A 10737-nucleotide genomic window follows, 5' to 3' on the forward strand; every position below is an offset into this window, starting at 1 on the left:
TTACCCTCTGGGACTGCAGAGATGGCTCAGTGATGAAGAGCACTGACTGCTCTTCCAGAGGTTGTGAGTTCAATTCCCAGCCACCACATGGTGGCTCACAACCATCTGTAAGGGGATCTGGTGTGCATGAAGACAGAGCACTCATATACATAAAATAAATAAGTGCATCTTTTTAAACAGTCCTCTGATCTCTGTGGGTACCTGCACTCCCACACATGTCCTACACAGACATCAATAATAATAAGTAAAACCAAGAAAAACTAGATGGGTGGAGAGAAAGACACAGAGATAGATAACACTTGGCTTACAGATTTCTCCTTCCCTTTAGCTCAAAATCCTGATCACAATTTGCCTCTCTAGGGATGGATCTTAGCTAAAGAAACAGCCTTACTTGTTGAAGCTACTTCAAATTTGGTTTCTAACCCAGAGATTTGTAACAGGCGACGTGTCTATGAAGAGGCCAACATATCCTGGTGGACACTTTCTGCCCACTCCAGTTTCTCCCCTCCCAGATTGTCACCATTCCTGTGGTCTTCTCCTGTCTGGGCCTCCAGATCCGTCTCATGAACACAGCCTCCGGAGTAAAAACAATTCCGGGGACTGGAGCCCAGTCCAGCTAGTTGGCTTTGGATAAAGACTTCAGCTCTATCTGATGAGGACGATATGAATACTGCAGGAAAGATAAGTGTGACCTTGTAGGTCAAAATCAGCCCAGCATTCGCTGTATGGTGGTCATGGCTAACGTTCAACTTTCTTTGCCAAGTGCCTGCAATTTATTTGTTTCTCAACTCCATGAGCCCTCTGGTGGCTGAGGCCATTTCCCCCCCCACATTATCCCCATAACACTAGGCTCCATCCCAGCCTCTTACGTGTCGTCAAGGACTAGAATTGTGTAGTCCGTGCCCAGCTGTATGCTGGTAACTATTCATCAGAGTTGGCATTCTTGTACAACGATTTCTTGAGCAATGTTTCTCAATAAACATGATAGAGTACTCCTTTGCTCACTGATGTGACAGAATACACAGAAGCAACTTGAGGGAGGAAGGGTTTGTTTTACTTGGAGCCTGAGGGTTCAGCCCATCATGGCAGAGAAGACATGACAGCAGGAACATGAAGCCTGAAGCCGTAGCTGGTCATGCTGGTCCTATCAGCAGAGACCACGCTGGTTCTCAGCTCACTTTCTTCTTTTTTATTCAGTCCAGGTCCTCAGCCCAAAGGATGATGTCACCCACATATAGGATAGGTGTCTTCCCACCTCAGCTAACTTAATCTAGAAATTCCCTCGAAGACATGTGGCAAGGTTTGTCTCCTGGATGAATGTAGGGCCTGTCGAGTTGGTGACAGATATATTAACCAGCACCAGGGAGGAGAAAAGCAGCCAACAACAAAAGAGAAAACAGGATTAAAAAAAGGAATACTGGTCCAGCTGAGTAGCAGTCCCACAGAGGGTACGACTGCATGGCCACTAAGGTACAGCCACTAGGGTACAACTGCATGGCCACTAGGGTACGACTGCATGGCCACTAATCTTCATGGGTGTGCAGGCACGACACAAGGGAGAGGTGAGGGTGGGGGTGGGGATTAGTGTTAGCGGAGGGACCTCTCAGTCCTACTCAGTCAGGGCACTGGAGGCCTTTGGGGATGGGAGTCTGTATTAGTCAGGGCTCTCTAGAGTCACAGAACTTATGGAATGTCTCTCTATACGGAGGGAATTTGTTGTGATGACTTAGAGTCTGTAGTCCAACTAACCCAACAATAGGCAGCTATGGATGGGAAGTCCAAGAACCTAGCAGTTGCTCAGTCCCACGAGGTGAGTTGTTTCAGCTGGCCTTCTGTAGAAGTAGGTTCCAACAGATGTGCTGGGAAGTAAATGCAAGCAGGCAAAGAAGAGAGAATCTTCCTTCTTCCAATGTCCTTATGTAGGTCTCTAGCAGAAGGTGTGGCCCAGATTAAAGGTGTGTACCACCAAACCTGGATCTGGGATTTGCTTTGTCCCAGATGACCTTGAACTCAGAGATCTCCCTGACTCAGTCTCCTGGGATTAAAGGTGTGTACTACCTTACCTGGGCCTAAGCTTTTCATGGCCACTATGCCTCAAGCTCTCCATGCCAAGATCCAGGTCAGAAACTTTTATTTCTTCCAGCCTCAAGATCTGGATCACAGGTGAGCCCTCCAAATCTGGATTGTAGTTCATTCCAGATAGAGTCAAGTTAACAGCCAGGAACAGTCATTACAGAGTTACCAGAAAGTTCCATTGGCTGAAGGAAATCCTGAGACGGAGACAGCTGGAACCTCTGAGTTTCCGAGTGTAGCAGAAGCTGGGGGCTGGGCAGCCTGTGTGGGGAAGGCCGTATGGCCAAGGCCTTGGCGTGAATCATCCTCTGTTGGCCACCACTCTGACGATCGTTTTCATGGAAAAAGTGATGAGACAGAGATGTGCCGCTGTTGGTGCTGCCATGGTGAAGGGAGTGTGTGGCACCGTGGGGGTGGTGCTGATGGCGGTGACGACTGCGGCCGCGTGCTGCTTACTGGTGGGAGTAAAGATCACAAGGGCCCACGCCCCTGCTTCTTCAAGGTTTCTCTCTTTCTCTCGTGCTCTGTGTTTCTTCGGAGGCCCTGGGAATCAGAATGACAACATTTCGTCTTGTCAAGCCACGCAGACAAAAAAAACAGGATGGAAAGACTGGAAACACAGTCATTCTGCCTGTACAGACATGCTGTGGATATTTAAAACAAAACAAAAACAAAAACAAAAAACAAAAAAACGCACACGTTCCTGGGGCTGTCATTTATTCTGTTTGCTACTGAGTGTCATTGTTTACTGTGAGCTACAGGGGCGTGGCTCCTTGACATGTCAAACTTAGGAGTGAAGTTTAACATGCCAACATTAAACAGGAAGCCCTGTAGTTGCTGGTGTGCATCCTCCTGCCCCCAACACACACACATACACACGCACACGCACACGCGCGCACATACTCAGGACACCAAACTATGGGTCTAGCTTGGGACTACGAGAGTTGTGTTCTGTTCCTGTGGGTCAGCAGGTCAGCTGGCAGGCTGTGTTTACAGTGTGGGCTGCTGTGTCTCTCTTGGTGTGTGACAGGGTCTCTGCTCCCTTCCCTTCTCCTTTGCAATGTGAGGCAGCAAAGCAGGGATCATATGCTCACTGCTGCAAGAACCTGTCACTCACAGATGTGATAAAACAGCTCTCCACCCCAGGAGCCATCCTGAGGCCCTTGTAAAGTTCATTTGTTCATTGAGCTTCTATGGATCAGCGGGCAGCTGGACACTACAAGTGGGGGAGCTACACAAAACTCCTGCAGAGTCACATATTTAGTAGGCTTCAGGTATGGCACATTCTGATTATAGACGGGGAAACTGAGGCCTAATGAGCCTGATCAAAGACCAAGAGCAAAGGTCAGGGCTAAGAGTGTAACTGGGGCCAGCCTCACTCCAAAAGCCCCATGTGACAACAGCTTCATACTGGGCGTGTCTGTCTGTCTGCCTGCCTGCCGGTCCATCTGTCTGTTTGCTTATTTTGTCACCCCACCGCCTCCCTCCATTCTTCTGGTACTAGAATAATTAGCTGCTTTCAAGAAAACTACCCTCCACAACGCCATCTCGAAAATGCCAGCTGGGCATCCCGCCTTCCTTCACTGAGCCTGCACTGTCTAACACTCTTCCCGTTTCCTAGCTTTCTCGGAACTGGGGCTCCTGGTATGCCCAGCTCTGTCCCCCAGCTTTGTTTATGGTTCTGTACTCTTCCTATGACTCTTCCATAAGGCGGTATTTCCCTTCAGTTTTGCAGACGCCAATTCCGTTGCGCATAACCCAGTATCTGGGCTGTCGGGAGTCATACACCATCTAAGCTTCAGTGAGGACCCACGGGGCTTCTCACCTCCTCACTCCTAGCACCCGCTTTTTGGAAAGACAGAGGAAGGTGACGGCCATTTATCTTACTGAGCCAGGCTTTGCCAACACTGCTGCTCTCTAGTCCCCTCTTCAGACTAGGACCTTCCATGGAATGCTTCTCGGCTCTCCACAAGGATCTCAGACACCCAGTGCTGCCTACTAAGCAGAAGGGGTACAGAGTCTGCCCTGTAGTTGAGCTTCCCTACAAATACGCATGCGCAGCCTCCTGGGCCCTGCTGGGCGGGGAGGATGCTAATTACCGCACTCTTGCACGAAGCCAGCCAGGACAGGTGATAGCTCAGCAAATTCGGGATCAGCCAACCCCTCCTCCCTCATGTCTATTTTTGGGTCACCACAGGTACTTATTAATACCACATGCCAGGACTATAGGTCAGAAAAGAGACATTTCTTGGATAATGTATCTAGATTGCAGTGAGGGACATGGAACAGAAATCCAACCAAGGAATTTTCCTTTTCTTACGTGACATAGTCTGGACTGGCACAAGGGCTCAAAAAACAATCCCGTGGGACAAAAGGTCCTCCCTGCTCTGCTCTCCTCAGTCTTCAGGAGCCGGGCTCTCATCCTCACAGTCACAAGATGGCTGCCCAGCTTCCAGAAATCTCACCTACACTCCAGGCAGAAAGCAAAAGGGGAAGGGAAATGGCCTGTGCTGGCTGAGTGTGGTGTGGTGTGTGTGTGTGTGTGTGTGTGTGTGTGTGTGTGTGTGTGTGTGTGTGTGTGTGTGTATGTGCGCGCACGTGTCCATCTGTGTGAGGAAGACTGGAGAGTCCCAGAGAGCTCTATCACTGTCCCACCTATATCTTGATATGCTATGAAGGTCTCTCAGCTCTTGCCTCCTTGAAGGAAAGAATTCAGTCAAGACAGGTAGTTTGACCAGCAGTTTAGCAAACTAAACATCCCAAGAGAGACTGGAGTGGGCTGCCTCAGGTAGTGAGTAGCCCCCTGGGGGTTCTGCACTGTGCATTATAAGGAAGTCATCTATGAATATATATTTATGAGGTGGATGGTAGGCTTACAGGACAAAGCAAACATTTTGCTGTCCCAACTCATGGTGCAGTAACTCAGGATCAATAGCCTCACGGATGAACAACAGACAAGTTTTATTAACCTACACTGTGGGTCTGGAGCCTCCATATTTCTGTTAAAAAAAAAAAAAAGGCTATCATGATGTTTGAACAGCATGGGACTGTCCATGGTGTCTAGATTTGTCTGGTCATCAGAACTAAAAAGGAAGTTTGCTCAAAATGCTGCTACCCACACCCAGGACCTATCCTTGAACGTTCTGGTTCTTGTGGCCTGGGGAACAGATCTTAACGCTTCCCAAATTTTCAGTGTACCTGTGCATCAGACCCACAGCTCCCTGTCTCCTAAGCCAGAGCTGAGACATGGGCTCCCAATGCCGACAGAAATTTGAAGGCCAATGTTGAGGGACAGGAACGGTGGAACACAACTTTAATCCCAGCACTTAGGAGGCGAAGGCAAACAGATCTCTGTGAATTAAAGGCCAGCCTAGTCTACATAGTGAGTTCCAGTCCAGCTAGAGCTAGACAGTGAGATTTTGTCTAAAAGAAAGAAGAGGAGGAGGAAGAGGAGGAAGAGAAGGAAGAGGAAGAAGAGGAAGAGGAGGAGAAGGAAAAGGAGGAAGAGGAAGAGGAGGAGAAGGAAAAGGAGGAAGAGGAGGAAGAAGAAGAGGAGGAAGAGGAGAAGGAAGGCCAGTGATGGAATTTGTTCACCAGAGATTTTGATAAAATCAGGGCTTAGACATTTTTAATTTTTATTATACTTTTCAATTCCAAGTTTTAAAGCAAAGAGTGACAAGCTTTACATGTGTGTGTGTGTATGTATGTGTGTGCATGTATGTGCGTCTGTGACCATGACAGCCAGCAGAGCAATGATCCATGGGAGGCAAGGAAGTATTTCGGTTCAGACTGACTCAGTAGCTGCTGTTGGTTCAAACTTCAAACGTCTGACCCCAAGTAGTTTATTTTAGGCATATGTAAGCACAGCACAATTTGTCGAGAATTTTTCCTGGTGATAATTAACTCAATCCCATGTGCACAACAAAGCTTAAGACATGACTGCATTAAAGCGTCCTTTCAAAGTTCATGTGACATCTTTTATATAGATAGATTCCATACATTAGCTGAGAAAGAAAGACCAGCTCATGGTAAGGGTCTGGGAAGGATGTGGTGTGGTCTCTGCTACACAGATAGCACCCGATTCACCAGGCTATTAGCCACGTCCACTCCCAGACATCTGGGTGGAAAACAAGCTAAGCATCTCTCCCTTTAAAGGAGACAACCCTGTATATTTAACATTCCTGGTTCCTCTTGTGCTCATATGTTAGCACAAGAACTTCCATGCCTCCCACCTATGGATGCATGTGTATGTGTGTCATGCCATACATGTGGAGTCAGAGGACAACATTGATGGGTTAGTTCCCTCCTTCCACTATGTAGGCTCCTAATCGCCAAATTCAGGTTGTCATTCTTGATAGCAAGCACCCTTACCTACTAAGCCCTGGCTGGCCCCTCAGCTCCAGGCTTTCTGTGTAATTCTAAATTCTGTTTTGTTTCCTTTGTCCCTTTGAGGACATTTAAGATAGGTCACCTTTTTTCCTCTTGGTTTTTCAAGGCAGGGTTTCTCTGTGTCGCCTTGGATGATCTATAATACTCTCTATAGACCAGGCTGGCCTCAAACTCAGAAATCTTCCTACCTCTGCCTCCCAGGTGCCACCACTGCCTGGCTTACAGCTGGCTTTGGTGACTAGCTTCTGTCACTTTATTTAGTTCTCTGGGGGTTCTTGGTCAGTTTCCTTGTATGCCTGGTGATCTTAAAGATGTATGTGTATGTGCACACATGTCCTTTTGTTAAAAACTGGACAACTGGGGCTGGTAAGATGGCTCAGTGGTTAAAGGCCTTGGTGACCTGATTTGGATCCCAGGACCCGCATAGTGGAAGGAGAGTATCTGAACCTGCAAGCTGCCCTCTGACTTCCACACATGTGCTGTGGTGTGTCCACATGCATTGCCCTACAAACAAGCACACACAAAATGAGTTACTAACTAAAAAAATTTTTAAAAAATGAAACTGGACATTTGACTGTTACAATGTGGTGACTCAGGAAGTCAGGTCCTGTTCTGTCGTCAGTTTGTTGTTTGATTATGGAAGTTGTAATCATATTTGTTTAGTGATTCTTGTAACTATTTTAGAAAAAAATTTAAAAGGGACTATATTCCTAGGGCCAGGCATGCCGGTGCATGCCGGTAATCCCAGTCCTAGGGAGGTTGGGGCAAGAGGATCTGGAGTTAGAGGCCATTGGAAGCCTGGCAGTGAGTTCCAGGGAGTTAGTTTCAGAGAGAGATACAGAGTCAGAGAGATACAGAGACAGAGACGGAGACGGAGATGGAGACAGAGACGGAGATGGAGAAACAGAGAACTGTATCAGTCAGTTCCCTTTAGCTTTTGTTCAACCAGAGTTTTTAGAGAGTCAAACAAGAAATCCAGGATGACAAAACACTCCTCCCTTGGTCTTCGCAGACAGGTCTGTGATGCTAAACTGGGCTATTCAGACTCTGTCTCCGTCTTAGGTTCCATGCGGGTAAGGGCTGCATTTAAGTTGTGTTTTCTTGATTCATCATCTACTTGGGTACCATGACTGTGTGAACCTTTAACAGTTTTCTCCAGGTCTGACAAAGCTGGTGTTGATGTTTCTGTGTGGGAGTGTGAGAGCCACTTGCTCCTACAGACATGGGCCTGCCTGTGTGAGGCGTCCTTGACCCTGTCATGGGTAGCACTGCTGTGGGAACATAATTCTATGATGGTGAGTAGGACTCTCGGGGCCTGGAGATGAGTTAAGTCCTGGATCTGACCCCATGGAGTCCTTTTTTGGCCTTCCATTACAATCTTCTCACTTTCCTCCAGTTGTGTAAGATGGGCAGGGTGATTGGTCACCCTTAGTGTGTGAATAGCTCTCCTTCCTCTTGACGGCTGTACATGTGGGCACCATGGAGACACCTAGTGGCGAGTTGCTGTCTGTGGGCTTAGTGAAAAGATTGGTCAATGGCTCCCATAAAACACAAAACAGGCAAGAATCCAGAAGGCACTGAATTGCTGCCTCTGACAGGGACAGTTCAGTTGAAGCTGCACCTTAGTGCATGGGTTGGATGCGCCTCTGATGTAAATTCTCTATGGAGTTACTGCTGGTTTGCAAGTAAATACAATGAAGACGAGAAGACTGCTCCTCCTGGCTGCGTGGCAGGGTTTGCCACTCCCAGAGATGACATCCTTAAAGATGAAGTTCTTCTGGGAGATTTCTCCTTCTCTTACCATGTGCGGTCTCAGATAGGCTTGGGTTGTCTGTCTCTCAGCTCGCTTTCCTGTGCATTGAGAATAACAATCACCACCATCATCGTCATCGTCATCGTCGTCATCATCATCATCATAATCTTGCTTGAATTCCTAGTATTCATTTGAAAGGTCAACACGATATATTGATTAATTCAAAATTAAAAAAAAAAACAATCACAACTCAGTTCAATAAAGCACTCTACCATCTAAATAAACAATTACAACAAATGTATAGTCCGGGAGCTGAGAGGATGACTCAGTAGCTAAGGATGTTTGTTGAGCAAGCATGAGAGCCTGAGTATTCACCCCGGCACCCAGGTTACAAGCTCAGCATGCTCACACATACCTGCCGCCCTCATGCTCTGGTGGAACGCAGGCTGAGGTGGAGTTGGGCGAAGACCAGAGGACTGCTGGGAGCTTGCTGACTCCCAGCCTAGCTGCACACCTAAGGAGAGACTCTGTCTCCAGAGAATAATACAGGGGGTGACAGACAAGGACACCTGATGTCTTCCTCTGGCCTATATATGTGTGTGCATAGGCGCATACATACCTTCACCACTTATAACTACAACATACACACACACACACACAATCAAAAAGAAATACATGCGCAGTCTGACCCCATCTATTTAAAGCTGTGTATACACATATCCTTATCCATATAATTATCTATGGAAAGGCCTGTGTGTGTGTGTGTGTGTGTGTGTGTGTGTGTGTGTGTTTATTTATTTATTTAAGTGCGGGGTGCTTTCTGTAATGAAGCTCACCACATTAGCAATGAGATCGTGGGTGACTGCTGCCCCCTTTGCATTTCTCTAACTGGTCCATGATGCCTATGTGTTGTGCACATACGTATTTGGTGAAAGAAAGCTGAGTGTGGGCACCAAGGGGCTTATTGAGTATGTCTGCTCTCCTTTCCTTCCTCCAAAGATCCTATGGAAACCAAGAAAAGCATTTCAAAGTTTTAATGAAGGCCTTTAAAATAATAGTAGCTATATCTTGGAATTAAGAATCTGCCATGGGGTGTGGGTGTGTGTGTGTGTGTGTGTGTGTGTGTTGAGCATCCTTTGTGCTCCCCATCCGTGGGTAGCTCTAAAGAGAATGTTACCAAGGATGATTTTTGACCCTTTAAAAAATACATTATTGCTGGCTGGTGGTGATACAAACCTTATCCCAGCACTTGGGGGGTGGAGGTAGAGGTAGAGGTAGACAGATCTCTGAGTTTAAGGCCAACCTGATCTACAGAGTGAGTTCCAGGCCTGTCTGGGGAACTTCCACTAAGTACCTTCTTGCGATGTGAAGAAAGAAGGTCTTCACTGTCTTCCCCTATGCTTGGTGTATGGCAACATGGCCTTCTTGCTCACCACAGCTGTGGTATGCAATATGGTACCCACAAGCCACATGCAGATGTTTAGACTTAAAAGTTCACCTCACATCTGTACTAGCCATCCTTCAAAGTGTCTGATGGCCACATGTAGCCTCAGCCAACTGCTCTACAGGGCAGTGGATAACGCAGGTGGCATAAAGGTCTCTGGCACGGGGATGCTCTCCAGCAGGGGTTGGCAAACTCTGCCCACCATGAGGTCTCTGCTGCTTGAGTTTGTCTCTGTCACTGTGACACAAGAGCAGCCATAAACAATGCATGGCCCACCTGCTAGGGCACGTGGCTGTGATCCAAAAAGACCTAATTTAGGAGCCCTGAGTCCAAACTTTGCATCATGTTCACATATCGTAAAATGTTACTACCCCTTTGATTGCTTTTCTACAGTCATCTGGGAACGTAAAACCATCCTCGCCCTATGGACCACAGATGAATTAGCAGCAAGTAGATTTAAGCCACAGGTCACCATATGTTGGCCCCTGTCTTAGTGAATTGCAGTTTACAAGATCTACGGCCTGTTATTTTAGTGAGTTCAGAGAAAAAGTTAAAGCTAACATATTCAAGGCCTTTCTCTCTGAGCCCAGAAGTCTGATCATCTATTCATGGCCTGCCTTCCTCTGCACTTCAGGATCTGTGGATGAGGACCAGTCCTTCTTATGAATTCTTCTCCCTGTGTTCAGAACGATGTTTGGTATCTGACAGCTCTCGGCTGAGCCTGTGGAACAGACGCACGCGCACCAGCTACCTCCCGAGTATCATTTGGCTTTTTCCTTGGTTCTGCCTTCAAGCTGAGGAGGCGATTCCTGTCTGCGCAACAATTTTATTTCTTGTTATCAACAAACACATTGACATTCCAATTTTTCACCAGCGTCCCAGGAGCTCAGCTTATGTATTTTCGCCTCTGAGAGACGACAGCAGCTGTCCTGCTGTGCAGCAGGCTGGTCACAAAAGTGTAAGCTGCAAGGAGATTTGATAAGGAGACTCGTAAAAGAGACAGGAAGCGACCTGAAGAATGTCAATACATGGAGATTTTCAACGATGAAATTTCACCCTCTCCAAGCTAGAGATGAGA

The sequence above is a fragment of the Mus musculus genome, chromosome 2, assembly GCF_000001635.26.
Source record: "Mus musculus strain C57BL/6J chromosome 2, GRCm38.p6 C57BL/6J".
Lineage (NCBI taxonomy): Eukaryota > Metazoa > Chordata > Mammalia > Rodentia > Muridae > Mus > Mus musculus.